Source organism: Scyliorhinus torazame, chromosome 3 (assembly GCF_047496885.1).
Source record: "Scyliorhinus torazame isolate Kashiwa2021f chromosome 3, sScyTor2.1, whole genome shotgun sequence".
Lineage (NCBI taxonomy): Eukaryota > Metazoa > Chordata > Chondrichthyes > Carcharhiniformes > Scyliorhinidae > Scyliorhinus > Scyliorhinus torazame.
The window spans coordinates 291,951,023-291,975,214 of record NC_092709.1 but is presented as its reverse complement, the minus strand read 5'-3'; positions in this window follow the sequence as shown (position 1 = coordinate 291,975,214).

The window sequence follows — 24,192 nt, the reverse complement described above, 5'->3', positions numbered from 1 at the left end:
TTCTCTGGCCCCGGAACGTTTGTCAATTCCCATGGCGGGGGGGGGGGGATGGGAAAATTTAGGACAAAGAGTCCAAATACGGCTTGGAAAGTAACACTGCAGACACTGAATTAAATAGCATCTGCAGTTTGGATGCTGAGGGTGCCATTTTGTGACTAAAATGATGTCCATGCCGCATGCGCATACTTCTGCCACCCATGCGGTTTGCCATTTTGATATGGATGTTGACACAGACAGTAGGTGTATGCTTATTCATTCCTATTGGCTGTTGCTGAGTGGATGGTGGCCTCTATTGCTACTTAAAGTTTCTCTGAGTGAGACTTCCGGTTGCGGCTATGCGGAACTAAGCCGCACGTTCGGCAGCTCCCGTTTGGAACGGACTTTAGGGTTCTTTTCAGGGCCCCCAACGGCATTTTTTCGGCATTTCCCAGTTTGGGAAGAAGACTGCAACATTTCCCCGACAGTGTATGGCTTGAACCAGGACCGGGGCGACTAAAAAAATAGTGGTGAAGCCAAAGAAAGTGCGAGGGAAGAAGAGTAAGATGGGGACCAGGCAGCATGGATGCAGTGGGTGCAGGAGCAGCAGGAGGTTATCCAACGCCGCTTCAGGGAGCTCAAGGCGGACCTGCTGGAGCCGATGAAGGCTTCTATTGATAAGCTGCTGGAGACCCAGACGGCCCAGGGGGTGGTGATCCGCGAGGTCAGACATAAGATCTCAGATAATGAGACCGAGATCTTGGGCCTAGCGGTAAAGGTGGAGGCGCTCCACAAGAAATGGCAGGAACAGTTCGAGGAGATGGAGAATCGGTCAAGGCGGAAGAATCTGCGTATCCTGGGCCTCCCAGAGGGGCTGAAGGGGTCGGATGTGGGGACCTATGTGGTCACCATGTTAAACTCGCTGATGGAAGCGGGGTCCTTCCAGGGGCCCCTGGAGCTGGAAGGGCCCCATAGAATGCTGGCGAGGAGGCCCAAGGCTAACGAGCCGCCGCGGGCGGTGCTGGTGCGGTTTCATCGGTTCGCTGATCGGGAGTGCGTACTCAGGTGGGCCAAGAAAGAGAGGAGCAGCAGATGGGAGAACGCGGAGGTTTGAATATATCAGGACTGGAGCGCGGAGGTGGTGAAGAAGAGGGCCGGGTACAACCGGGCGAAGGCGGTGCTGCACAGGAAGGGGGTGAAGTTTGGCATGCTGCAGCCGGCGCGTCTGTGGGTCACCTACAAGGACCAGCACCATTATTTTGAGTCCCCGGAGGAGGCGTGGGCCTTTGTTCCGGCCGTGAAGCTGGACACAAACTGAGGGTCGGGATGGGGGATTGGGTGTGGGGATGGTCGGGGATTGTTGTTGTTGTGTTACATTTTGAGGGGGGTTCTTTGTTCTTGTTTATTTTTGGTTCGGTGTGGGTGGTTAGGGTGGGTTGGGCACTGTTTTGGTTGGGTCTGTTGGGTGGGCTCTTGGAGGGGGGCAAGTAAACGGAGTAGGGGGTGGATGGCTGGTAGGGGGGATGGGGCCCTGCGGGGGAGGGGGATGGGGATGGGGATGGGGATGGGGCCCTGCGGGGGAGTTGCGCCAGAGGAGGCGGGGCCAGGCAGATGGAAAGCGCGGGCTTTTTCCCGTGCTGAAGGCTGGAGGAGGCGGGGCCAGGGTGGGGAAGTGCGGGTTTTTTCCCGCGCTTGGGATGGAAGGGGGAGGCGGAGATCCTGCGGGTGGATAATGGAGGGGGAGGGGAAGTCCCACAATGGGAGGAGTCAAAGGAGAGGAGGGAGTGGCCGGGATCAGCAGGAGTCAGCTGACTTGCGGTGGTGCAATGGGGGGAGCAATGCAGCTAGGAGGGGTCCTAGCTGGGGGGGGGGGGGGGGGGAAGGGGGGGAAGGGGGAAACGGGTTGCTGCTGGTATGGTCAGGGGGAGCTAGAGCGAGTAGAGGGGGTTGGGACGGGGGTCTGCCGCCGTGGGGAACAGGCCGGGCGTGGGGCACAAGCGCGTGGCTGGCCGAGGAGGGGTTATGGCTAGTCAGCGGGGGAGGAGGGCGGGTAGCCCCCTGATCCGGCTGATAACCTGGAACGTAAGGGGACTGAACGGGCCGGTTAAGCGGGCCTGGGTGTTCGCGCAGCTGAAGGGGCTGAAGGCGGATGTGGTCATGCTCCAGGAGACACACCTGAAGGTGGCAGACCAGGTAAGATTGATGAAGGGGTGGGTAGGCTAGGTGTTTCATTCGGGGCTGCATGCCAAAAATCGGGGGGGGGGGTTGGCGACCTTGGTGGGAAAGAGGGTGTTGTTCGAGGCGTCGAGCATTGTGACAGACAATGGCGGCAGGTGCGTAATGGTAAGTGGTAAGCTGCATGGGGAGAGGGTGGTACTGGTCAACGTGTATGCCCCGAACTGGGACGATGCGTGTTTTATGCGGCGCATGTTGGGTCGGATCCCGGACTTGGAAGTGGGGGGGTGGACTTTAACACGGTGTTGGATCCGGCACTGGATCGCTCCAGGTCTAGGACAGGTAGGAGGCCGGCAGCGGCTAAAATGCTGAGGGGTTTATGGACCAGATGGGAGGGGTGGCCCCTTGGAGATTTGCAAGGCCGGGGTCTAGGGAATTTTCATTCTTCTCGCACGTTCATAAGGCCTATTCCCAGATCGACTTTTTTGTTATGAGCAGGGCGCTGATTGCGAGAGTAGAGGATACCGAGTACTCGGCGATAGCCATTTCGGATCACGCCCCACATTGGGTAGACCTGGAGCTGGGGGAGGAGAGGGTTGTGGCGCTTGGAGGTGGGGCTGTTGGCGGACGAGGAGGTGAGCGAGCGAGTCCGAGGAAGCATAGAGAGATACCTGGAGGCCAACGATAACGGGGAGGCCCGAGTGGGGATGGTCTGGGAGGCGCTGAAGGCGGTGGTTAGGGAAGAGCTGATCTCCATTAGGGCCCACAAGGAGAGGAGAGAGCAGAGGGAGAGGAAGAGGCTGGTGGGGGAGATGGTGAGGGTAGACAGGAGGTATGCGGAGGTGCCGGAGGAGGGACTGTTGAGGGAGAGGCGTAGCCACCAGGCCGAATTCGACCTGTTGACCACCAGGAAGGCGGAAGCGCAGTGGAGGAAGGCCCAGGGGGCGATTTATGAATAGGGGTAAAAGGCAAGTCGGATGCTGGCGCATCAGTTTCGGAAGCAGGACGCAGCTAGGGAGATCGGGGGAGTTAAGGATAGGGGAGGGAGTGTGGTGCGGAGTGGGGTTGGCATCAAAGGGGTCTTCAGGGACTTTTATGAGGAACTGTATCGGTCCGAGGCGCCACTGGAGGAGGGAGGGATGGGCCGCTTTCTGGACCAACTGAGGTTCCCGAAGGTGGAGGAGGGACTGGTGGCGGGATTAGGGGCCCCGATTGGGCTGGAGGAGCTGGCCAAAGGAATAGGGAGCATGCAGGCGGGGAAGGCACCAGGGCCGGACGGTTTCCCGGTCAAATTTTACAAGAGATATGTGGACCTGTTGGGCCCGTTGCTGGTTAGGACCTTCAATGAGGCAAGGGAGGGGGGGGCTTTGCCCCCGACGATGTCCCAGGCACTGATCTCCTTGATCCTGAAGCAGGACAAGGATCCCCTGCAGTGTGGGTCTTACATGCCAATTTTGTTGTTAAATGTAGATGCCAAGGTGCTGGCGAATGTCTTAGCCATGAGAATTGAGGATTGGGTGCCGCAGGTCATCCACGATGACCAGACGCGGTTCGTGAAGGGGAGGCAGTTGAACGCGAATGTGCGGAGGCTCCTGAACGTTATTATGATGCCGGCGAGGGAGGGGGAGGCGGAGATAGTGGTGGCGATGGACGGTGAGAAGGCCTTCGATAGGGTAGAGTGGGGGGTACTTGTGGGAGGTGCTGAAGAGGTTCGGGTTTGGGGAGGGGTTCGTCAGGTGGGTTAGGCTGTTGTACGAGGTCCCGATGGCGAGTGTGGCCCCGAGCAAGAGGAGGTCTGAGTACTTTTGGTTGCATCGACTGTCCCCCTGCTCTTCACACTGGCGATTGAACTCCTGGCTATGGCACTGAGGGAGTCGAGGAACTGGAGGGTGCTGGTGCGGGGTGGGGAGGAGCATAGGGTGTCGCTCTATGCGGACGACTTGCTGCTGTATGTGGCGGACCCGGTGGGAGGAAATGCCGGAGGTAATGAGGATCCTCAGGGAGTTCGGGGATTTCTCAGGGTACAAGCTCAACATGGGGAAGAGCGAGTTGTTCGTGGTTCACCCAGGGGACCAGGAGAGGGGGATTGGCGAGCTCCCACGAAAAAGGGCGGAGAGGAGCTTCAGATATTTGGGGGTCCAGGTGGCCAGGAGCTGGGGGGCCCTGCATAGACTTAATTTCAAGAGGCTGGAGGAGGAGTTTAAGAGGTGGGACGCGTTGCCGCTGTCCCTGGCGGGTAGGGTGCAGTCAGTCAAGATGACGGTGTTCTCAAGGTTTTTGTTCCTGTTCCAGTGCCTCCCCATTCTTATCCCGAAGGCCTTCTTTAGGCGGGTCAACAGGAGCATAACGGGGTTTGTGTAGGCGCGAGGGACTCCGAGGGTGAGGAGGGTGTTCCTGGAGCGGAGTAGAGATAGGGGGGGCCTGGCGCTGCCCAATCTCTGCGGGTACTACTGGGCCGCCAACGCGGCGATGGTGTGCAAGTGGGTGATTGAGGGGCGAGGGGGCGGCATGGAAGAGGCTGGAGACGGCGTCTTGTGAGCGTACGAGTCTGGAGGCGCTGGCAACGGCGCCGCTGCCGATCCCTCCAATGAGTTATATCACGAGCTCAGTGGTGGCGGCTGCCCTCAAAATATGGGGGCAATGGAGGTGGCACAGGGGGGAAGTGGGGGCCTCGGTGTGGACCCCGATACGGGGGAACCACCGGTTTGTCCCAGGGTGAATAGATGGAGGGTTTTTGGGGTGGCACAGGGCAGGGATAAGGAGGTTGGGGGACCTGTTTGTGGATGGGAAGTTCACGAGCCTGGATGAGCTGGAGGAGAAGTACGGGCTCCCCCCGGGAAACACCTTTAGGTATCTACACGTAAGGGCGTTTGCCAGGCGACAAGTGGTGGAATTCCCGCTGCTGCCGCCACGCACAGTACAGGGCAGAGTGCTCTCGGGGGTGTGGGTTGTGAGGGGAAGATCTCGGCAACGTACCAGGTGATGCAGGAGGAGGAGGCCTCGGTGCAGGAGCTGAAAGGTAAGTGGGGGGAGGAGTTGGGGGAGGAGATCCAGGAGGGGACGTGGGCAAATGCCCGAAGGAGGGTGAACTCTTCCTCTTCGTGCACGAGGCTCAGCCTCATACAGTTGAAGGTGCTGCACAGGGCACACATGACCGGGACAAGGATGAGACGGTTCTTTGGGGGTGAGGATGACGAATGTGATATAAAATAGTTAGTTTAAATATATTAGTTGCAGTAATGTAGATGTAGGCCGGTCTAATTCTAGGGAGTTCACAGACAAAGGATTTCAGAAAGCAAGGCAAGGAAGGGGGAGGGGTGTCTGGTAGAGGAGGAGAAAAGGATGCTGGGTAACAAGAGGCCAGGGTTAAGGAATCAGAAGAGAGCCAATTAGGATGTATGGCCAGGTCAGGAGGGGTATAGGATGACCTATGGGAATCGTGTATGTGAAACTTGATACCATTTGAATGTATTTGCAGAGATCCCTTTGTTTCCTTCCTCATTTGTTTCCAAGGGGTCCAGGAGACTGGTTCTGTGTTCTGTGTCCCTGAGAAGTGAGTCAGACTTGCAAGTTGGTTAAAAATAAATAATACTATGCCTACAAATCCATCTCGAGTTTTATTGAGGCCAGACTGATGGGTAAAGAATTCAACATTTGTCATTTGGTGCCGGAAACCCGGGATTTCTCAAGACGGTTACCGACCAACCGCGAAATCAGAATTAGACTGATTTTGGACAAGGAAAGTGGAAAAGGGCCCACAATGTGTAACTGGAAAATGACCGCACATTGATTTTCCCCTCTTCTTATGGTCTAATTGGTCTGGTCACTCATGGTTGGTATAGAAAGATCGTCTCGACAAAATCAAAGGTCAGTCTGGGGATTAGAAAATTTAACTGATAGGATATCATAATTAATAGTAGCTTTTGGGTTAGTTTTGGAATTGATGGGACATCGAAATTGATGGTTTAATTCCATGTGTGAGTGTTTTGATGAACTGATGGGACCTCAGAGAGGAGGGTTCAGTTCCAAGAGTGTTTTTAAATCTATAGTTGATTAAGCTAAAATTGTATCCTTGGACTGTAGTGGCAAGAAACACAGTCTTGAGGACTAGTTGGAGATTATGGGGAAATGTTTGGATAAATTTCAAAACAAAAGAACATCCATAGAACTGGATGCTGCATGTTAGTTAAAGCAGAAGTCTCTCAAAGGGTTAACAGCAGCAGCCAAAGTTAACGACTACAGACAGTGCTTCTCACACGGGCCTTGAGATAACAGGCAGCTTGCGATGTAATTGGATACCTTTCTTTCGAGTCAGTGAAACTCCAGCAAAGTTGCAGCTTGTGGTGTAATTGGATACCTTTCTTTCGAGTCAGTGAAACTCCAGCAAAGTTTTGAATTAATTAAAGGAAACCAGTGGATTTCTCCACCTCTTTGATAAAAGTTAATTATTTTAGCAAGCAATTGATTGAAATTGCCAGAATCTTAAGTTTGAATGACTTGAAATAATGTTTATCTCATTTTATTTGTGAATTAATAGAAACGTAAAGAAACTCACTGACACCATTTTAAAAAGTGTAAATCTGGAGATGACAGTTGGCTTTGCTCCGGTATAAATCACCGCAGCTAACTGCTCCCTCATTGATAGCAGCCAACATTTTTGTGAATGTAAGAAAAACTTGTTAAAAGAAAAATTGTTAAGATAAATAATTAATTAAGTTGTAAAAGTTATACAAGTTTGTGTTAAGCAAATCGTAAATTCAGTTCAGAGTTGAGATCAGAGCTAAGCTTGCAGGTTGCAGTAATTCAATTTGAATTTTCAAACATTTTAAGTTTTAAAAGAACACTGTTAAAACCTTTTAAATAATTTTGCCAAGTAGCAAAAATTGCCATTGGTTATAAATAGGCAAATATAAATTAAAAAAAAAAAGAGGGCCAAAGTATGAAAACTAAAGTCGATTTCGGCGGGAGAACAGCTGGTGAGTCAGTTTCAGCGGGAGCAGTGCGGAAGTGGCTGCTGGGAGGTAAGTCTGTCCTTTAAAAGCACTTGTCTTTGCAGGGGCAGGCCAGTCGATTTCGGCGGGAGAACAGCTGGTGAGTCAGTTTCAGCGGGAGCAGTGCGGAAGTGGCTGCTGGGAGGTAAGTCTGTCCTTTAAAAGCACTTGTCTTTGCAGGGGCAGGCCAGTCGATTTCGGCGGGAGAACAGCTGGTGAGTCAGTTTCAGCGGGAGCAGTGCGGAAGTGGCTGCTGGGAGGTAAGTCTGTCCTTTAAAAGCACTTGTCTTTGCAGGGGCAGGCCAGTCGATTTCGGCGGGAGAACAGCTGGTGAGTCAGTTTCAGCGGGAGCAGTGCGGAAGTGGCTGCTGGGAGGTAAGTCTGTCCTTTAAAAGCACTTGTCTTTGCAGGGGCAGGCCAGTCGATTTCGGCGGGAGAACAGCTGGTGAGTCAGTTTCAGCGGGAGCAGTGCGGAAGTGGCTGCTGGGAGGTAAGTATGTCCTTGTCCTGTCCACTTGTCTTTGCAGGGGCAGGCCAGTCGATTTCGGCGGGAGTGGAGCTGGCTGGTTAGTCAATTTCAGCAGGAGCTGAGAATTTTTTTTTTTTAATTAGTGTTTTAGGCGGGAACAGGAAGACGACCCGCGGATGTCTGGGAAGACCCTCACCAATAAATTCTGGTGGAGAGGAAACCCGAGACACTACACGTGTAGTGTCTCCCACCCGCCCTCCTCCTCTAACCTAATAATAAAACCCATTGGTCTGAGGTAAGTACCATATTTTATTATATTATTATTATTTTTTATAAAAAATTTAATTTAGTTGTTAGCCAGATCTTGGTAGAAAGTTAGAGGAATGGCAGGGAAGGGAGTGCAATGTTCCTCCTGCAGGATGTTTGAGGTGAGGGATGCAGTTAGTGTCCCTGCTGATTTTACCTGCAGGAAGTGCTGCCATCTCCAGCTCCTCCAAGACCGAGTTAGGGAACTGGAGCTGGAGTTGGAAGAACTTCGGATCATTCGGGAGGCAGAAGGGGTCATAGATAGCAGCTTCAGGGAATTAGTTACACCAAAGATTGGAGATAGGTGGGTAACTGTAAGAGGGACTGGGAAAAAGCCGTCAGTGCAGGGATCCCCTGCGGCCGTTCCCCTGAGAAACAAGTATACCGCTTTGGATACTTGTGGGGGGGGGGGACTTGCCAGGGGTAAGCCATGGGGTACAGGCCTCTGGCACGGAGTCTGTCCCTGTTGCTCAGAAGGGAAGGGGGGAGAGGAGCAGAGCATTAGTAATTGGGGACTCTATAGTCAGGGGCACAGATAGGAGATTTTGTGGGAGCGTGAGAGACTCACGTTTGGTATGTTGCCTCCCAGGTGCAAGGGTACGTGATGTCTCGGATCGTGTTATCCGGGTCCTTAGGGGGGAGGGGGAGCAGCCCCAAGTCGTGGTCCACATTGGCACTAACGACATAGGTAGGAAAGGGGACAAGGATGTCAGGCAGGCTTTCAGGGAGCTAGGATGGAAGCTCAGAACTAGAACAAACAGAGTTGTTATCTCTGGGTTGTTGCCCGTGCCACGTGATAGTGAGATGAGGAATAATGAGAGAGAGCATTTAAACACGTGGCTACAGGGATGGTGCAGGCGGGAGGGATTCAGATTTCTGGATAACTGGGGCTCTTTCTGGGGAAGGTGGGACCTCTACAGACAGGATGGTCTACATCTGAACCTGAGGGGCACAAATATCCTGGGGGGGAGATTTGTTAGTGCTCTTTGGGGGGGTTTAAACTAATGCAGCAGGGGCATGGGAACCTGGATTGTAGTTTTAGGGTAAGGGAGAATGAGAGTATAGAGGTCAGGAGCACAGATTTGACGTCGCAGGAGGGGGCCAGTGTTCAGGTAGGTGGTTTGAAGTGTGTCTACTTCAATGCCAGGAGTATACGAAACAAGGTAGGGGAACTGGCAGCATGGGTTGGTACCTGGGACTTCGATGTTGTGGCCATTTCGGAGACATGGATAGAGCAGGGACAGGAATGGATGTTGCAGGTTCCGGGGTTTAGGTGTTTTAGTAAGCTCAGAGAAGGAGGCAAAAGAGGGGGAGGTGTGGCGCTGCTAGTCAAGAGCAGTATTACGGTGGCGGAGAGGATGCTAGATGGGGACTCTTCTTCCGAGGTAGTATGGGCTGAAGTTAGAAACAGGAAAGGAGAGGTCACCCTGTTGGGAGTTTTTTATAGGCCTCCTAATAGTTCTAGGGATGTAGAGGAAAGGATGGCGAAGATGATTCTGGATAAGAGCGAAAGTAACAGGGTAGTTATTATGGGAGACTTTAACTTTCCAAATATTGACTGGAAAAGATATAGTTCGAGTACAATAGATGGGTCGTTTTTTGTACAGTGTGTGCAGGAGGGTTTCCTGAAACAATATGTTGACAGGCCAACAAGAGGCGAGGCCACGTTGGATTTGGTTTTAGGTAATGAACCAGGCCATGTGTTGGATTTGGAGGTAGGAGAGCACTTTGGGGACAGTGACCACAATTCGGTGACGTTTACGTTAATGATGGAAAGGGATAAGTATACACCGCAGGGCAAGAGTTATAGCTGGGGGAAGGGCAATTATGATGCCATTGGACGTGACTTGGGGGGGATAAGGTGGGGAAGTAGGCTGCAAGTGTTGGGCACACTGGATAAGTGGGGCTTGTTCAAGGATCAGCTACTGCGTGTTCTTGATAAGTATGTACCGGTCAGGTAGGGAGGAAGGCGTCGAGCGAGGGAACCGTGGTTTACCAAGGAAGTGGAATCTCTTGTTAAGAGGAAGAAGGAGGCCTATGTGAAGATGAGGTGTGAAGTTTCAGTTGGGGCGATGGATAGTTAAAGGTAGCGAGGAAGGATCTAAAGAGAGAGCGAAGACGAGCAAGGAGGGGACATGAGAAGTATTTGGCAGGAAGGATCAAGGAAAACCCAAAAGCTTTCTATAGGTATGTCAGGAATAAGCGAATGACTAGGGAAAGAGTAGGACCAGTCAAGGACAGGGATGGGAAATTGTGTGTGGAGTCTGAAGAGATAGGCGAGATACTAAATGAATATATTTCGTCAGTATTCACTCAGGAAAAAGATAATGTTGTGGAGGAGAATGCTGAGCCCCAGGCTAATAGAATAGATGGCATTGAGGTACGTAGGGAAGAGGTGTTGGCAATTCTGGACAGGCTTAAAATAGATAAGTCCCCGGGACCTGATGGGATTTATCCTAGGATTCTCTGGGAGGCCAGGGAAGAGATTGCTGGACCTTTGGCTTTGATTTTTATGTCATCATTGGCTACAGGAATAGTGCCAGAGGACTGGAGGACAGCAAATGTGGTCCCTTTGTTCAAAAAGGGGAGCAGAGACAACCCCGGCAACTATAGACCGGTGAGCCTCACGTCTGTAGTGGGTAAAGTCTTGGAGGGGATTATAAGAGACAAGATTTATAATCATCTAGATAGGAATAATATGATCAGGGATAGTCAGCATGGCTTTGTGAAGGGTAGGTCATGCCTCACAAACCTTATTGAGTTATTTGAGAAGGTGACAACAGGTAGATGAGGGTAGAGCAGTTGATGTGGTGTATATGGATTTCAGCAAAGCGTTTGATAAGGTTCCCCACGGCAGGCTATTGCAGAAAATACGGAGGCTGGGGATTGAGGGTGATTTAGAGATGTGGATCAGAAATTGGCTAGCTGAAAGAAGACAGAGGGTGGTGGTTGATGGGAAATGTTCAGAATGGAGTACAGTCACAAGTGGAGTACCACAAGGATCTGTTCTGGGGCCGTTGCTGTTTGTCATTTTTATCAATGACCTAGAGGAAGGCGCAGAAGGGTGGGTGAGTAAATTTGCAGGCGATACTAAAGTCGGTGGTGTTGTCGATAGTGTGGAAGGATGTAGCAGGTTACAGAGGGATATAGATAAGCTGCAGAGCTGGGCTGAGAGGTGGCAAATGGAGTTTAATGTAGAGAAGTGTGAGGTGATTCACTTTGGAAGGAATAACAGGAATGCGGAATATTTGGCTAATGGTAAAGTTCTTGAAAGTGTGGATGAGCAGAGGGATCTAGGTGTCCATGTACATAGATCCCTGAAAGTTGCCACCCAGGTTGATAGGGTTGTGAAGAAGGCCTATGGAGTGTTGGCCTTTATTGGTAGAGGGATTGAGTTCCGGAGTCGGGAGGTCATGTTGCAGCTGTACAGAACTCTGGTACGGCCGCATTTGGAGTATTGCGTACAGTTCTGGTTGCCGCATTATAGGAAGGACGTGGAGGCTTTGGAGCGGGTGCAGAGGAGATTTACCAGGATGTTGCCTGGTATGGAGGGAAAATCTTATGAGGAAAGGCTGATGGACTTGAGGTTGTTTTCGTTAGAGAGAAGAAGGTTAAGAGGAGACTTAATAGAGGCATACAAAATGATCAGGGGGTTGGATAGGGTGGACAGTGAGAGCCTTCTCCCGCGGATGGAAATGGCTGGCACGAGGGGACATAACTTTAAACTGAGGGGTAATAGATATAGGACAGAGGTCAGAGGTAGGTTCTTTACGCAAAGAGTAGTGAGGCTGTGGAATGCCCTACCTGCTACAGTAGTGAACTCGCCAACATTGAGGGCATTTAAAAGTTTATTGGATAAACATATGGATGATAATGGCATAGTGTAGGTTAGATGGCTTTTGTTTCGGTGCAACATCGTGGGCCGAAGGGCCTGTACTGCGCTGTATTGTTCTATGTTCTATGTTCTAATTAGATTATGGAGACAATATTGTCAACATGAGAAGGATAAGATCATGTTATTAAGTTGGCAAGAAAATGCCCTTAAAATGTGGATTCCAATTAGTGAAAGGGGGACCAGAAAACTCTGGAGATCTTGAAAAAGGAGTGTGCATTCAAAAAAACGCGCAAGTAAAGAGAGGGTGGACTCGAGTTAAAAGAATGGGCTACGTAGTTCAATGGCTGGCCTTGCATTGTCAGAAGCAGATGAGGACCTAGAAAATTGGACCATGTCGGCTAGAGTCCCGACTGTACCAGTAGCATTGTCTGCACTAATTCCAGAACCACCAGGGTATCATAATTTAGATTCAAATCATGCCAGCCTCTCCAGCCCCTTCGGTTGATAGCTTGGGTCCTATTTCAGCATCTTCACCGTCTGTTAGAGAAGGGGAGCGCTGTTCAACAAGCCCAGTTAGCTCTAGGGCCCGATCTTGGACAATGAGAGAGGGGCCTGATCCTATCCAGAAACAATCACACATTCCACCTAGATCCCTTCAGACCGATATGGTAGGACAGAAAAGTATGAGAACAAAGAAAGAGGATGGGAATGGTTCTGAGGAGCTGGAGCTCCCCCTAGTGGAAGGGAAGGACGTCAAAGTCTTTGAAGAGCCAGAGGAATCCGCTAGAGCACCCCCTAGTGAGACTCTGAGACAGTTGCTGATTAGGAAAATACCAAACCCTGATGCTGTAACATCAGTTTGTGGTGACTACTGGATTGGACTGTAACTTGTTGGCCCGAGATTTACTGTGTATCTTCCAGCTACAGCTAGAGTGCGGAGACAAAGGGGTAATGGTTCAATCATGGAGGATGAGACAACAGTGCTATATTTCTATCACTCCCCAGTGGTGGACGTTAGACATTGAACATTCACTGCATCACGTTACCTTGGCCTATGACAGAACCGGACAAAACAGGGAGTTGGAGGACAAATACCGGTCATTAATTGGGACCGAATGGCCAGTCAAGGTTACAGCCACAGTCACAGGAAAAGAAGGTACAGCCGATTTTGTTACAATACCACCACATTTATGGCCACAGTCAGCTTCTGTAGGCCCTCATATTACACGTCAGGTCCACGACCAGTACCATGCCAAGGATCTGGGGCCTATGGTAATGAGGGCAGTGGATCGTTCAGATCCAACAGAGTACGCACTTCAAGTCACGCCAGACGGCACTTCCATAAAATATTTTGAGGTCCCTGAAACAATTAACACTCGACTTCAGCATCACCGGGGGCGTGACGTTTTGGAATATGTCAATCCACAGGTCTGGGCGGAATACCCATCACAAGTGGGAAAGGCAAATGTTACACCCATTAAGGTAACGATTAAGGACCATGTAAAGCTGCCTTTCATTCAGCAATACCCCCTGAAACCCCAAGCTGCCCCGTCTATAGACAAATTAATCCGAGAGCTGTTGCAACAGGGTATTTTGGTCCCTTGCCAATCAGAATGTAACACCCCCATACTTGCTGTGCCTAAACCAGCCAAACCAGACCGGTACCGATTCGTACAGGATTTACGTTCAATCAATGCCATCGCACAGCCGTTACATGCTTTCGTCCCTAATCCTGCCCACACACTGGCTCAAATTCCAGATCAAGCCCGGATCTTCGCCATAATTGACCTTCAGCACGCTTTCTTTGCCCTTCCACTCGCATCTGAAAGCCAATATTTGTTTGCCTTCACTTACAATGGACAGCAGTATACTTGGACCCGACTGCCTCAGGGGTTCGTCAACTCACCTACGCTCTTCTCCAGATGTCTGCAGACCCAACTCCAGACCTTGACATTGGAGCATGGTTCCACTCTAGTGCAGTATGTAGGTGACATGTTGGTAGCGAGTCCTGACGAGCCCAGTAACAGGGATGATGTGATCCAGTTATTAAACCATCTATCCTCGTTGGGTTATGTTGTTTCACAATCAAAGGTCCTGGTGGCTCAGACAAAGGCCAAGTTCTTAGGAGTTTTACTTACAGCCACAGAAAGAAGTCTCAAACCCAGTAGGATTGAACCAATATGCCAATTCCCCGCCCCACCACAGCCAAGGATATCCGTCATTGGTTGGGTATGGTGAATTATTGTAGGCAGTGGATACCAAACATCGCTGTCTATGTAAAGCTGCTGACGCCTTACACTAGTGAAGGGGGGAATTTTACTCTCACCACCGAGGCACTCGAAGCCTTCCGTTGCCTGAAGAAGGCCTTGTTACAAGCACTGGCCCTCGGTAGGCCCTTGTATGACCGACCGTTCCAGATATACTGTACTGTTCTGGAAGGATGTTCAACAGCGGTACTCACCCAGCAACATGGGAACAAGCACCGGCCCGTAGCATATTACTCTTCCAAACTTGATCCAGTGGCATTGGGCCACCCTGTTTGCACCCAGATCATGGCAGCGATATACAATAGTTTGCAGGCTGCTGCCATTATAACACTCCAACAGGATATTCCGGTGTATAGCTCCCACTCGGTCATCGCACTACTGGGGCAACTGCAGACTCAGCATCTTACCGCAGCTCGTCAGAATAGGTATGAAATATACCTTTTGAACAATCCGCGTCTGACATTTAAATACTGTACCACTATCAATCCAGCCTGTTTTCTTAGCGATCCCCCTGTCCATGAAGACGCACCTGGCCATGACTGTTTAGCCTTGATTCAGGAAACTACCACAATAAGGGACGATCTGAGTGATATTCCGTTAGAACAACCTGACATGATTATGTATGTTGATGGCAGTGCATTAGTAAGCCCCACTGGCAGGAGACTGTCCGGTTACGCAATCATAGATCAGGATGGTCTGATTCTAGAAGCGGCAGCTTTCCAGACCCCTTACTCAGCACAACAAGCCAAACTTTTTGCCCTTACCCGTGCATGTATACTTGGGGTAGATCATCGGGTAAATATTTACACTGACTCCCGATACGCCTTCGGGGTAGTTCATGACTTCGGACAGCTCTGGAAGAATAGGAGATTCCTTACCTCGGCCGGCACGGAAATATCCCACCGGGGTTTAGTTAATGACCTACTGCAGGCCCTCCTTATGCCCGCGCAGATTCCCGTCATTAAATGCGCTGCCCATACAAACGGTAAGACCCCAGTTGACGTTGGTAATGAACAAGCAAATTGTGCAGCGCGGACAGCCGCGCAAACGCAGCAAGTGATGGTGCCTAAAATGTTAAGTCAGACTGAACGATCTGCTATAAATAGGTCTGCTTTTGACAAGCCAATGCCAACCATCCAAGACGTCATAAGGTTACAGGAGGACGCTCCTGAGAGTGATAAACAAATGTGGAAACGGTTAGGTTGTACATATGATTCTGTTTCCTCTTTATGGACCACGCCAGCACATCAGACTTGTATGTCTGATTTACTGGCTGTATGGGTCATCGAATGTGTACACTTTGCAACTCATTGTGGGGCTCGGGGGACTAGTGATTTGTTGCTGGACACTTGGTGGATGCAGGGGTTGGCCCAGAGTATCAGTAATTGGTGTTTGATTTGTCAGCAAAATAACACCGGCAAAGATATCCCTTGAGGTATGGGGCAAACCCCGTTGCCCAATGGTCCCTTGAGACGCTCCAAATGGATTACATTGAGTTAGAAAGGTGTCAATGTTATAAATATGTTTTGGTCATTGTGGGTGTGTTCAGCAGATGGGTCAAGGCGTATCCGACTACCGATAATAAAGCTGCTACTGTGGTTAAAGTTCTGATGCGGGAAATCATTCCCCGCGCTGTTTTACAGGTGTGAAGCATGATGGGGTGGCTGCGCACCGCCTGTGTAATCTTCGGCCTCACCTCGCTTGGAGTGACATCGGCGACGGACATGGAAAAGGGAAATATCATCTACAGCTGTAATCCCAACCAAACTACAAGGACATTTCGTTTATGCAGAGGTGTTGTTCTTCGCTGCCCCCATATACGAGGACATGGCATCGAATCATGGAAGGTCATCAGGTTAATGGACAATGCAGGACTCATGAAGCAATTGCACCGGTCCCGGCGATGGGAAGGGAACATTACATGGACATTGCCTTGTTTTTGGAGTACATGTAAATTTGATTTTGGATGTGTTAAGATTGGTGCCATAAAGGTAAAATCAGACCGTCAGGAGAGGGTAGGACGAGGTTGTGAGAGAGAGAGGGGGACTAGAGAGAGGACGGGGCGTGTAAGGAGGGGAGTACAACTAGAACATAGGTTATCAGGAGATACACTTAATTCATTTAGGGCCCAGACTGAGAAAAACCCGGGTAGTATGAAACTCTTCTACCAGATTTACCACCGCTTGTATGGCCAGGGACGGGTTGTCTGCTACCTGAACCCCGCAGCGGTGTCTAGGTTATTTTTTGTTTCACCGCTTTGGGGCACTCCCCAAACGGTGGTTCATTGTCAGCGTTCCGAGCCACCGCCCGAGCAAGTCACTCTTGATCCGGGTTCAGCACCATCGGCTATTTGCCTTCCCCTTCCTCGGGATAATTCCCATTCACAGTATGATAGGCTGCAACGGTGGAGGGCGTACATACCTAGCCACTTCACTCCCAATAGGGACTCCCGGTCGTACTAGAATTGTTTCGGCAGTGACGGGTACGACTGTTTGCTGGTAGAGGTGGAAACTAATATAACGTGTCTGTTCCCCACCTGTACGGACAGGAGGTGTCATATCACTCAGGCATCTGGCCAATGCGTTTGTTACAACACCACCTGCGTTCCATTGAACGCCGGCCTCCAGCTCCTTTGTGGCTGGGCGACTGTCTCTCATATCACTGTTGGGACTAGCGCTTTCCGCATTGCTGGGAGGCCCAAATGGGCGTTCTAAAGCTGGATAAACTGGGCTACTGTGGGATCCCTACGCAACCGATGTACTGATTGTGTTGCTAGCCTGTACACGGAGCAAGGATACTACTTTTTTTAATGGCACAGCGACCAATGTTTTGTCACCCCCATTTCCCCGCCAAATCATTATTTTATTTGTGGCCTTACCATCCTGGGAAACAAAACCTTGGGAGCCCTTGGGGCAATAACCAACGAATTGTCTCAGCTGTGGTTGTTTGCAATGCAGAACCGGTATGCTCTTGACTATCTTCTGGCCCGTGAGGGTGGGGTATGCGTCATAGTGCAGGGTAAGTGTATCATGGGAGTTCAAGACCTAACCGTTAACATCACTAAATTTATGGATCGCATACGGGATCACCTGGACGGAATGCAGGACCCTGGCTCTTGGGGTAACTGGGGATTTGGAGGTTGGAAGGACTGGTTGATAAATATGGCCATGTATTTAGCATTGGCACTCGGCTGCATCTTTGTGGGCCTGGCCATCCTTAAATGTGTGATGGGTAGAATGCGGAGTGCACTGGAACAGATAGATGCCCCTAGAATCTTGGCTGCTAGGGTCCACGAGGATGCAGTGGATGAAGGGGGGCTACAACAGGAATTGGAAATGCAGCGACAAATCTTTTTAGATGAGGGGCCGTAGCTACGATTGAATAGATAGGTTATCATGAAATGATAAAAGGAGGGAATGACGAATGTGATATAAAATAGTTAGTTTAAATATATTTTACCGGGGCAGCATGGTAGCATTGTGGATAGCACAATTGCTTCACAGCACCAGGGTCCCAGGTTCGATTCCAGCTTGGGTCACTGTCTGTGCGGAATCTGCACATCCTCCCTGTGTGTGCGTGGGTTTCCTCCGGGGGCTCCGGTTTCCTTCCACAGTCCAAAGATGTGCAGGTTAGGTGGATTGGCCATGATAAATTGCCCTTAGTGTCCAAAATATCCCTTAGTATTGGGTGAAGTTACTGGGTTATGGGGATAGGGTGGAGGTGTTGACCTTGGGTAGGGTGCTCTTTCCAAGAGCCAGTGCAGACTTGATGGGCCAAATGGCCTCCTTCTGCACTATAAATTCTATGATATGATATTAGTTACAGTAATGTAGATGTAGGCCAGTCTAATTCTAGTAAGTTCACAGACAAAGGATTTCAGAAAGCATTGCAAGGAAGGGGGAGGGGTGTCTGGTAGAGGAGGAGAAAAGGATGCTGGGTGACAAGAGGCCAGGGTTAAGGAATGAGAAGTGAGCCAATTAGGATGTATGGCCAGGTCAGGAGGAGTATAGGATGACCTATGGGAATCGTGTATCTGAAACTTGATGCCATTTGAATGTATTTGCAGAGATCCCTTTGTCTCCTTCTTCATTCATTTCCAAGGGGTCCAGGAGACTGGTTCTGTGTTCTGTGTCCCTGAGAAGCGAGTCAGACTTGCAAGTTGGTTAAAAATAAATAATACTATGCCTACAAATCCATCTCGAGTTTTATTGAGGCCAGACTGACGGGTAAAGAATTCAACATTTGTCAAGGACAGGTGTGTTAGGTGCTCAGGGAGCCCAGAAAACCACACCCATATGTTCTCAGCATGCCCAGCGCTGGAAGAATTTTGGAAGGGTGTAGCAAGGACGGTGTCGAGGGTGGTAGGATCCAGGGTCAAACCGGGCTGGGGGCTTGCAATATTTGGGGTTGCAGAGGAGCCGGGAGTGCAGGAGGCGAAAGAGGCCAGCATTCTAGCCTTTGCGTCCCTGGTAGCCCGGCAAAGGATTCTTCTTCAGTGGAAAGATGCGAGGCCCCCGTCCTGGATCAACTATATGGTGGGGTTTATTAAATTGGAGAGGGTGAAATTTGCCTTAAGGGGATCGGTGCAAGGGTTTTTCAGGTGGTGGCAACCGTTCTTAGACTTCCTGGCAGAACGGTAGACAATGGTCACCAGCAGCAGCAGCCCGGGGAGGCGGGGGGTGGGGGGGTTCTATTTTATTTTTGTTTGTCTATACTGGGGGATCTGAGGGGGTGTATATGTTTGCTATGTGTTTCGGCGGGTGTTAATTTATTATTTATGTATAGTGGGGAGGGGGGCACTGGATTGTTTTGTTTTGTTTGGTATTAAGTTCTATTGGGTGCCTTTTACATTTTGTTGTTGATATTTTGTGAAAACTTTAATAAACATTATTTTTTTTAAAAAAAAGTTTCTCTGAGTAACACGCTTTAAAAGCCTTGGATCTGATTTCAAGGATTCAGGCCACTTGTTCCCAGAACTGGGAGCAGTAGTTTTTATCCCACTTGTGTCGTATAACAAGGAGAATGAACAGAGGTGGCAAGGTGTAGGATGAGCTGCTTGAAAAGTGACAAGGCAGCGGAGTAGGGCTCTCTTTCCTCTATGATCATTGGACAAAGGTGTTGCTAACTTTCCGGTTGGTTCAATTGCTCTGTCTTATTATCTTTGCTCTCGAGTCGCCAGGTATCTTTATGATACCGCCACGAGGTTCAAGTCCAAGTAATGATCAATAACTCAATACACCGATTAGTAAGATTCAAATCAAAGCACATTTATTATACACAGTAATCGCTACTCATGCACAAATTTCTACGTCTAAGCTACTTCTACAACTAACAGGCCTATACTTAACTTCGAACTGGCCCACCAGGTCAGGGGAACAAATGGCCTTTCGTTCGGGTTCTGAGTCTGCGGGATTCAAAGTTGGTACGGATTGGTAGCTAGGAGCGCCGATCTCGTAGCGAGCGTTGAATTAAGACTTACTTCTTTCGGTAGTCACTGCACCGGTCACGGTCAATGTTGGTTCGTGTTGCTGGGTGACCCGAGCAGGACGAAGAGAGAGCGATTTGAACTTGGGGCTTAACTCTTATAATCCCCAGGGGCTTCCCGCCTTTCGGGGCGGACCCTGTACCTGGTCCCAAGTCATTGGACTTTGTCCCAATCGCTTGGTTCGATTTCTCCAATACTGGAGCGGTTCCCTGATCGATGGGCGGTCTTGAGGTTCTCGTTCACCTCCTTTGTGTTGGCTCCTGCTGGCGCCAGGGAATCTGGCTTTGCTTTGTGTGTCCCAAATGTTACTTATTGTTCCCAGGGATTGCTCATCAGTATGTAGATGGCTGCTACATTGTTATGCTGATGGTCGCTGGTATCGATGTTGTCTGGTTTTTTGCAGAGTTAAATACACAGCAAACCTGCACCTGCTGGTTTCTGTCTGTGTTGGTTGACTTTCCCATCAGCCTTTGCCGTTCACCATTTTAAATCGGGAGTTGGCCAATTTAGGTGGCTACACACCCTCCTTGTGATCCTAACGCGAAGTGTGAAGGATCATATAACTACGTTGCTTTCATTCCCTGACCCAGTGAGCACTTCTTTCATGGCCTCTACACTGACCATAACTATGCAAAAAAATTTTAACTGACAATTCTAAAGGGCGCTATGTCAAACAGGGACATGCATTACAAAACAATTTTTTAAAAGTGGGAACCTCTAACTATCCTTAATACGCTACTCTCACTCAAACATTTCATCACTCTAACTTCCTCAACCATGCAAACAAAATCATAGCAGTTTATACACATGTTTCCTGGCTTGGCAGTCAAGCTCAGGATCGTACCATTGCTCATGAACATTTCTTTATTTACAACAAAAAAGGCAAATGAATGCTCTTTATTATAGATCACGGGGGTCGGGGGTCTGGTCATATCCGAAAATAGGGGATCTGATCCTATACACCGGGGTGCGAGCCCGGTAGGCTCTCCTTCTCCATTTTCTCAGATGCATAGTCTGCACGATGCAGCAAAGTATCGCCAATACCAATAAGGATTCTATCACGTAGGATAGGGAATACCAGGTTATAAACCTGGCACACCAAGATGATGTGGTGTCGCTGGTGACTGGGCTCTGGGTACTGTGGGGAAGTGAATCATTAACGGCTGGGGGGGCTTGAGGTCATGGGGTTCGCGTTCACGCGCAACCAAATGTCTATTATCATGATGAACCACGCGGAGGATGTCCTCATGGTCCTTCTTCTTTCACTTCTCTTCTCTTCTCCGGTCCTGGAGCTTCTGGAGTTCTGTGGAATCAAGCATAGTGTCTGTAACTATCTTGGTTTAACATCTCATACGATAGTCTGTCTGTCCTTTAGTGCCAATTACTCCCTTTATAATTGGGCACTATGTGTGACTCCCCCATTTTTTTTTCAAAAAACGAATTTTAGGACAAGACACACTTACAAATAATGAACCAGTGCGAGCAATCTCGCGGAGTGTGCGGTTTACCATCCAAACGTTTGAGGATGTAAATAGCAGATGGTTGGCAACCTAAGGGTTACCTGAAAAAAAAACTTTTTGAACTAAAACTTTCAAAAATGAGGTGCGTATGGGCCGCAACGGGTAAGAGTTGGATGGAGTCCCCGGTTAGGACGGCGACTAATGCCATGTTTCCCCTACCCAAGCGTAGTTGACGAGAGGGGGGGGTTCCTAGGCAGGGCGGATCCTAAGCCGTTTCTCCACTGCCTGAGCAACCGACAAGATCGGGCAAGAAATGTAGTCATCGTGGGGGGTTGCCGTAGTGGTTCTTCCCTCGAACCAGAAGGGCAGTTACGAACGGGCGTGTGGTATCTGTCGACAGACAAGTTCTGCTGAATTGGCGTCTGGGACCTTAACAAGTCTCTGCAGACAAACTAGTTCCTCTGAACTAGCGTCTGGCCAATAGCAAGTCTCTGTGGGCAAGTCCTCAGAGGTTTCAGCCGAAAAGGCGTGGGGCCGTGGAAAAAAAACTTTTCCGGTCCGACATACAACATTTAACAAAACTACAAACAACATAAAACATGCTGCAAGTTCCATCAGAAAGGATACCGTTTTCTCCCAAGCGGTTCCTTTTAAAACATCATCTGGACACCTCAGTTATCGGTTGCGAACAGGGTCGCAAAGTGGTTCTCGTTTTGGGAGTCAGACTCAAGGTCGTCCTCTTCTCCCGGATGCCACTCCCTGAGTGTATCAGGGCTGAAAGGGCTGCTTGGTATGATTTTGGATTGCTCTCGTCATTCCGGACGAGTCTGTACGAGTTATCTCTGTGCCAATAGGTGGTGTCTAGTTGTGTGGGGACGGAATCGGGGTCGTCATTGTAGGTCGGTGGTCGGTGGTGGGGTTTGTTCAGGAAAGTGATCATGAAGGGATCACTTGAATCATGGTCAGATTCGCTGGGTGTGCTGCAGTCTGTGGGCGTTCCGGGGCGGAGTGTATATTTTGGGGGTGGAGTCGAGGTTGAGTCCGTGGCTGGGCTGGACATGTTGGGGGATGGTAGGGTTACGTTGGCTGTGGGCGGGGTGTGGTGTGCTGCATTGAGCATGACGTGGTGTGCGTGGTTGGACTGTGTGCCATATGCCTTCAGCTTGTTGATATGGAACCACGCATTCTTTCCATTGGAGTACTTTATCTTGTAGACGGAAGGGCTTACTTTGTCCGCAATGGAGTACGGACCCGAGTACTTTGGTGACAGGAATGTGCTGGGGTTGTATACGGAGAGCGTGACTTGCTGTCCTACACTGAACTCAGTCACATGCACTGTCTTGTCGAAACAGGCCTTGCTCTGTTTCTTCCTTGTGCCCAATTTCACTGCGGCTGCTAGCTGAGCCGTTTTAACATTATCCGCTAATTGCTCTACTGCTTTCTCGTGTGTGAGGGCTGTCACTTCGGGGCTGGTCAAGTCTAAACCTAATAAAAATTCTGTGCCTTTCATGGGGCGTCCGGTCATGAGAGTGTGTGGGGTGTAACCTGTGGAAGTTGAAACTGTATTTCGCAAAAACATCAGCGCAAAAGGGAGGACTGAGTCCCAAGTGGTGTTGTTTTGCTGGACCATTTTTCTGAGGGTGGATTTTAGGGTCCAATTCATGCGCTCCACGATACCACTCGACTGTGGGTGGTATGCTATGTGGAATTTTTGGGTGATGCCAAATATCGTGAGGACGTTCTGCATGACACGTCCTGTAAAATGGGAACCTTGGTCGGATTCAATGCTGCTGAGGAGGGCTGTAGTGGGATCGATTCCCTGATGTCCATGACCATCATGGAACAAGCAAATCAGTTGATTCCTGTCCTGTTCAGGAACCACATAAAGGGTGTCTTTTAACACCACACAGTCATGTGTGGTCAGAACATTTTTAAATCTCTTATAGGGTGCTGGATAGTTTCCTTTTAAAATCTCCCTGAGATTGCTGTCCTGCTTCTGGGCCTGCACTAGATCCTCGATCTTAGTCTGCGAGACCTGAACTGCATTTACTGGTGCACTTTCGGGGGGTGTCCAAAAGTATCCGTGCCTGGAACCTGTCTTAGCCAGTGCATCGGCTTTTACATTTCCAGGGGGGGAGGAACGATGGTGACTTCGAACCTTGACTATCTCAAAAGTCCTGTTCTGTGCTCTCTCTAAGATGTGACGGAGTAATGGGGCTGAGGGGAGGGGTTTTCCGTCTGCGGAAACAAATCCTCTTGCTTTCCACAGGGGCAGGAATTCCGTTTACATAGAGGCTTTCTGAGTATATGTCTGCTGGGCTGGGGAAAGAAACTGGGTGTTCCACTATATATGCGATGGCTGCAAGCTCTGCTGCCTGCGCACCCAAGTGTCTTGGAAGTTTTATTGTTATTTCTTCTAGGGCGCATCCCTGCGCATCCTCCACATATATACCGCATCCTGTTATGCGCTTCCCTTCTAATATTGTGGAAGATCCATCCACTTATATCTTAATGGGCTCGCACGTGTCTGTGTGCTGGGGGCTCTGGGTTGAACTACCTATCTTTCTGGGGGGGGCGTTCGCAATAAAGGGGCCTGTGTTGTGGTGTGGAGAGATAATTTCACATACATGGGGGGTTCCGGGGTGCTGTAAGTTGTCGGCTAAAAAAGTGTGGGTCTTTGTCCATTTCAGTGATGTCCCGTCCCTGCAAAAGAAGGGTCCATCTGGCTGCTCTTATCTGGCTGACTGTACCGTCCTTAAGTCGTCCGTCCAGTAAACGTTGGGTGGGGGTGAGTTCTGTGAGGATTGTGATGGGGTTCAGTCTGGTAATGTACAAAAAGTACTGAACTGCCCAAAATACTGTGAGCAGGTGCCTTTCACAGGCTGAAAATCCCTGCTCCACAGCATCTAAAATTCTGGAGGCGTAAGCTACGGGCCTTAACTGTTCGTGCCGTTCCTGAAGGAGCACGGCCGAAAGGGTGCGGTCTGTGCTTGCTACCTCTATAGCGTAAGGGGAAAGCGGGTCTGGAACTTGTAGTGCGGGGGCTGCTATGAGTGCCTGTTTTAAAGAGTCCACAGCATCCGTATGCTGCGGAAGCCATTCCCAGGGGGCTCCTTTCTTTAGGAGGTCTGAGAGGGGTGCTGCCTTGCTGGCGAAACCGTCGATGTGGTTTCGGCAGTAGCCAACCAGTCCTAAAAACGACCGGAGGGCTGAAACGTTCTGGGGAAG